At 34.3% G+C, this 6345-nt stretch overlaps 1 non-coding gene across 1 annotated transcript; it reads right to left on the minus strand.

Annotated features, from left to right (window-relative positions):
* Positions 1-5022: 5022 nt before the first annotated feature.
* TRNAC-GCA (transfer RNA cysteine (anticodon GCA)) lies at positions 5023-5094 on the minus strand. The gene has a single exon. It is a non-coding gene; the product is annotated as a tRNA-Cys (tRNA).
* Between the last annotated feature and the right edge of the window lie 1251 nt (positions 5095-6345).

The raw sequence follows: 6345 nt of genomic DNA on the forward strand, positions 1-6345 counted from the left end.
TCAACTCGCCGAGTCTGAAGAACAACTCGACGAGTCCCAGTTATTCTTCAAACTACTCGCCGAGTCTGTTCATCAGACTCGTCGAGTCCATGCCATGCAGTCGATCAAACTGCTTCCTGAGATAAGTATTGCCCCGAAATACACAAGCATGGGACCTTCTGGACCTCTAAGGTCCTAATACAGGGTTATAGTCGTTTGGGTAACAAGGGTAACACTTAATCTAATCACAAAGGAGTTCCATAAACCCTAATTCCATAACACATCAACATAGCAGAGGATAATTCGAGTTCTTACCTGAATAATGTGCCCTCTGTGTCCCCAAATCCTCAGAACGTGACTCCCTTGTTGTTCCTTTAGCCAAGCCCTTCTCTTCCTTGCACCACAACCCTTCCAAGATCAACAATGGCCCTTAAACTTTGCTCCAGATGCACCCAATCGATTTAGGGTTCTTCTCAGAAGGCCAAAATGAACAATGACGGCCAATAAGTGCCTCTTATACGTCCCAAACCTGAACGGTTAGGGTTTCCGCTGAACAGCGTCGACTCGCCGAGTCCATATCTGGACTCGTCGAGTCCAGTCGCGATCCCGCGACCAAGTCTGCGATCCTACTCGGCGAGTCTAGGCTCCAACTCGCCGAGTCCCCTCTTAAAACACCCCCAAATCATAATTATATCAATATTTGAAATTCCGGGCTGTTACACTTTAGAGGATTTTCGATGTGGTGGTTGTTCTAAGGAGTTAACATATAACTAAGTGTATAAGTTGAGTGTTTTAAGCATAAACATGAAGTAAAAGCTCTTCAGTTAGACATGGACTTACCAACTTTGTGATCCTTGTATGAAAACTTCTTTGAAGAAAACACACACATACCCAAAATTTTTAGAGAAGAAAATAAGGAAATTCTTGAGAGTTGAGAGGAAAATGTGTTGAAAGATAAAGTTGTGAATGAAGGTGGGGGAGAAGATCGACCGAGTTAAGAAGCAAGAGAAGGAGGAGTGAGGCTTGTATAATTGTGCTTTTCCTTGACGTATGGTTGTCAATTGCTTGGGGACATGGTGGTCAATGGTGTGGTGGCAACCCTTTTGTCCACCACATTTCATTTTTTTGTTTAGGTGGGCTAACCAATCCAAGAGGGGTCGTCGACCCAAAATAATGGCCCAAGAAAAGTAGTTTCGGTTTTTATTTTGGCCCAATAAGGATTCTTGGCCCATTAAAGCTCAATAAATGGTTTTCGGTTCAAAGAGCCCAAAAAAATGATTTTCGGCCCAAATAGAAGGTCCAATAATGAATTGTGGCCCATTAATACTAAAAATAAGGTTTTCGGCCCAATGAGATTAAGTGAAGGAACTTTCGGTCCCAAAAGGCCCATTCGAGGGTTTTCGGCCTAATAGATGTCCAAATAGTGATTTTTTGCCCATTATGGTGTAAAAATAAATTTCATGGCCCAATAAGCCCCAATAAGGATCTTACGGCTCAATGGGAAGCCCAACGGAGGGTTTTTGGTCCAAAAGACCAATTTGATAGGCTATTGGCCCATTAGGTCCCAATAAGAGAGTCTTGGCTCAAATAGGGGTTTTGGCCCGAGAAAACTTGGGCTAAGGCCCAAAGTTGAGTAGTCTTAGCTCATTGGATTAGGTTTTGGGCTTATACAAGGTGGTTTTGACTTGAATCATAATTTTTTGATGAATAAACGTAATAGCTTTGAAGTTTGATTTATACTAACCGTAGTGTTACAATGCTTACACAAGGAAACTATCTTGTACAAAGTAAAAAATCTTAACCCTAATTTGCTAGTTGTGACAATCTATAGGGAAACCCTAAGAGATTTCGTCCAAGGCCCATTGGACAAAGGTATTGGGCTGCTTGGTCAAAGGTATTGGACAAAGAGATTTCGTCCAAGGCCCATTGGACAAAGGCCCAAGGGAAACCCTAAGAGATTTCCTCCAAAGCCCATTGGACAAAGGTATTGGGCTACAGGGAGGGTTTTTGGTCCAAAAGACCAATTTGATAGGCTATCGGCCCATTAGGTCCCAATAAGAGAGTCTTGGCTCAAATAGGGGTTTTGGCCCGAGAAAACTTGGGCTAAGGCCTAAAGTTGAGTAGTCTTAGCTCATTGGATTAGGTTTTCGGCTTATACGAGGTGGTTTTGACTTGAATCATAATTTTTGGATGAATAAACGTAATAGCTTTGAAGTTTGATTTATACTAACCGTAGTGTTACAATGCTTACACAAGGAAACTATCTTATACAAAGTAAAAAAATCTTAACCCTAATTTGCTAGTTGTGACAATCTACAGGGAAACCCTAAGAGATTTCGTCCAAGGCCCATGGGACAAAGGTATTGGGCTGCTTGGTCACCAAGCAAGGGAATCTAAGGCTTATCCCTTGAAGCCTAGCTTTGGCACCAACTTTCCTTAACTATATAAGGAGTCCCCTAGCCCTTGATTTCGTCCATGCCTTCCCTCCACAAACCTTGGACGAAAATCCTACACCTCTCTCCTAATTTGTTCTCCTGGTAGCTTGGGCGTGATTCCATTAGAGGCACGACACTTGTGGTGCTTGCTTCCAAAGGATCAAGAAAGCTGAATATTAGTTGTTTGCCATAGCAACTAAAAGGTATGTAATTATAAAACCCTCTAATGTTAATTTCGAAAATACACTAGGGTTTCCAGGTTTCTTTTTGATGTACTTAGTTATAAGTTCAATAGAGAAAACATAGATCCTATTTAGGTTACATGCAAACTTAAAGGTTTTAATTTTGTTTGTTTACCAAAATCCCAACGCCCTTAATGTATTTTCATTTATTTTGACATAATATAACGTAATGAAAAGTGATTGTGATGAATAGCTACATAAACGATCTTAAAGTTATGACTAAAAACAGATATTGCATCCGATTTGATAGAATTTAGTTTTAAAATTTAAATCTTTTTTTTATAAACAGAATATTCCTATATTTGTTGATGTCCTATTTATTATTATGCATTTTTATTGTTATTTTGGAGACTTTGAACATAATGGAATGATTCTGATGTAAACAAAATGAGAGAGGGAATAGACTAACTGAAATATGGGAGGTCCTCTTGATGTAGTTGGGTCATGGTTGCAAATTTTAGGACCTAATATGGAAAAAGAAGGTTTTGAAGCAGAGCTGCAAGTGCTAGGAGAGATGAAAATGAGGCACCCTTGTGCTCTTGGATAGTGCTTTTGTTTTTTTTTAGCATTTTTGTGTGTTAAAGATAATAAACGATGTGTCTCATTACAATTTAAAATTATAATTAGTATTTTTCTTTATTAATTGTGGTTTCTATGTGTTTAAACCTAGTGAAAGTATGCTGCTATTTTATGTGTATCCCACTTTCTTTTATTTCATTTTTTTGTCAGAAGAGTATTTTAAAAATTTTCTAATAAGTATTAATGTTTATCTTAATTTTTTATATATAATTAATTAATGGGATTAGAATAGAATATGATTGGTCAAAAATAAATCTCTTTTTTTCTTGGCAACAGCTCATTTGTCAGTTGGCCAAAGTTTATTTGGTATTTAATATAAGCTTGAGAAATCGAATAAGAAACAACTCAAAATCTCTCCTTTCTTTGGTTTTTTTTTCAGTCGTCAAAAGTCTTTCAAGTCACACAAGGAATACCGAACAAAAAATCAAGAAACAATGCCCTCGAGTCCCTATAATCTATTATTTATTGTATTCTCACAAACAATGCTGAGATTTTTCCAACTCTAATTACTCTGATTTCGAGTATATCTTTGTAAGCTTTTATGTACTTACTTTTCAAAGGAATTAAGACTTCAAGTGCAATAATGATATCAACAAGCTATTACTAGATTTTGGATATTGTGATTAGTGGTTTGAAAGTTTGGTTGAAATTGTAAATTTATTCGGCGGGTGAGTGACTATCAAACATTTAAATAATCAATTGGACAAAACGTTTGAAAGTTTGGTTGAAATTGTGAGTTTATTCGGTAGGTTAATGACTAACAAACATTTTTTCAAGTCAAATGTTGTAATCGGACGTTCCTAATACATTAAACATTTTCCTTTTCAAAGTGGAAATCCCAATTGAATATCATTATTCATTAATAGTAAAATAGAAATATCGTTCAAAAAAACTACATTATAGTAGAATGTTCCGATAGTCAAATTAGCCAAACATTAACCTCATGTTGATGCCATAAAATAAAATATAATTTGTCATTTGTTTTTTCCATTAATCAACCCGACTAATGTATTGTTTACAAAAAAATAAGAAAACTCTAGAATTAATAACAATGTACTTGAAAGTAAGATGTTATAATAAACAATTCAACGAATGTACATTGCTCCAAATACATTGTGTACAAAAGATAAAAAAAACTTCATATAAAAATATAAAGATCATGGGGTTGATTATTGATAGTGATTTGTCTATTATGAGTTTTATTTTTTACTTCAACCATGAACAAGAAAAAACATATTTTATGATATTTATGACAATGTATGTATTGTTGAGTAAGAAAAACATTTTGTTACTTATATAAATAATTTTAATAAATACTTTAGAAACTACATTTGGTAAAAAATAAAACCAATTCATTTTTTTAAAATCCATCAACCCAACCAACATACGGGTATAAGTGTATAACACTAGTTATGTGGTGTTATTAGAGATAATGAAGATGAATGGAATAAGGATTAACCGATTAAAAAGTCTCTGCGGTGTTGGGTTAATAAAAACCAAGTTAAGTTTAATCACTAGTCAAGTTTTTATTGTTATGAAACTGATAATAATAAAAAATATTCAATGCCTTATTTTCAATTCTAATGTTGGGTGATATAAGAGGCTGTAAATTAATGTTTATAATCAAGAATTTTTTCAAAGTCAATAAATTAGAATAATATGTTTAAGTATCTATATTAACAAGATAATATAAGTTCTTAAATGGTTTATGTAATGTTTTTGGTTGTGGTAAGCAGCAAATGATGGTTGATTTGGGATATGAGAGGAGTATCAAAAATTTCAAACTAAGGGCCCAACCAAGTTCGAACCGGTGACCTCTTGATCTGCAGTCAAATGCTCTACCACTAAGCTATGGACCCATTTTGTTGCTTATTTGAAGCACTGATTTATATTAATATCCAACATTTCAAAAAAAGAAGGCTGAAAGGTGTTGATAGAACAAACTGGAGCGCTTTGAAAATAATTTTTATAAATAAAAATATTATATATTTGGCTTGTTATTAACCTAAAAAAAATTTGGGACAAACCTTAAAAGAAATGACCATATAAATACCATTTAATTCAAACTGTTTATGTTAATTTTTTTCCCATTATTATGGTGTTTCAACAATTATTTAGTTTGTTGAACATATCTCATGAATGATGGTTGATAACTAATGTGTAGACAAATATCACATGTTACAGGTATAATTATGTTTGTTTGATAGAAATGACATAAATAAAAGGATAATACATATAAATCGTCTCAAAATATGATGAAAACAAGTTGATGCAAAAAGTCTTGGGAAAAATTGTGATATGTATTGTTATAACAAACTCACAATATTTAACTTGAAATTATGTCCCTACATTGCTTGATGTGTCAGATAAGTTTTTGGTGTCATATTAGCGTGTTTCATATGGATTGTCATACATTGGGGAAAGGGTGGAGAATAGGTGGGATAATTGGGTCCTATCAAGTTGAACATTCTCTTATGGTGTATCAGACTAGGGAGCATTCTGACAGAGGAAAGATTGTTAACTAATGATATGTTTATATTTAACTATATATTTTAGGTCATTATCTTAATATATTTAAATAAAATGTTATATTTTAAGATTTATGATTCTTAATATACCCTGAAATGTTACACTGTAGTTAAAATCTGAATTGGGATACAAAACGAGGAGAATAGAGTTGAAAGGGAAGAAAAGTCGGCAAAACCGGACAATCAATACTTGCTAAATTAAAATTGGGCTGATAGACCTCTCTTTAGTGTTATGGCTCTATTTAATGTCTCTTAACTCCTATTAATGAGATTCAAGATGCTTTGAAAACAAGACAAAATTTCAATCGAATTTCATGTTCATGCCAAAATACGAATTCTAGTTCCCATGTCGTGGCAAAGGCATTACCATGATGTGGTGGATCGAAAATTTGCGAAAAAAGCCCATTTCTATCTATGTTTTTGTGTCCCTTCAGGATTCCAGTTGTCATGATATGGCAAGTCTGTTACCATGTCCTAGCGACACTTAAACCTATAAGTTAACAAAAATATTAAGCCTAATGATATATCTTAAGCCTAGTTCGGTTTCTACGAATATAAATCTTAGAGCTGTGATTTTCATAG

Source organism: Lactuca serriola, chromosome 7 (assembly GCF_051521515.1).
Source record: "Lactuca serriola cultivar US96UC23 chromosome 7, Lser_US96UC23_V15, whole genome shotgun sequence".
In the NCBI taxonomy this organism is placed as follows: Eukaryota; Viridiplantae; Streptophyta; class Magnoliopsida; order Asterales; family Asteraceae; genus Lactuca; species Lactuca serriola.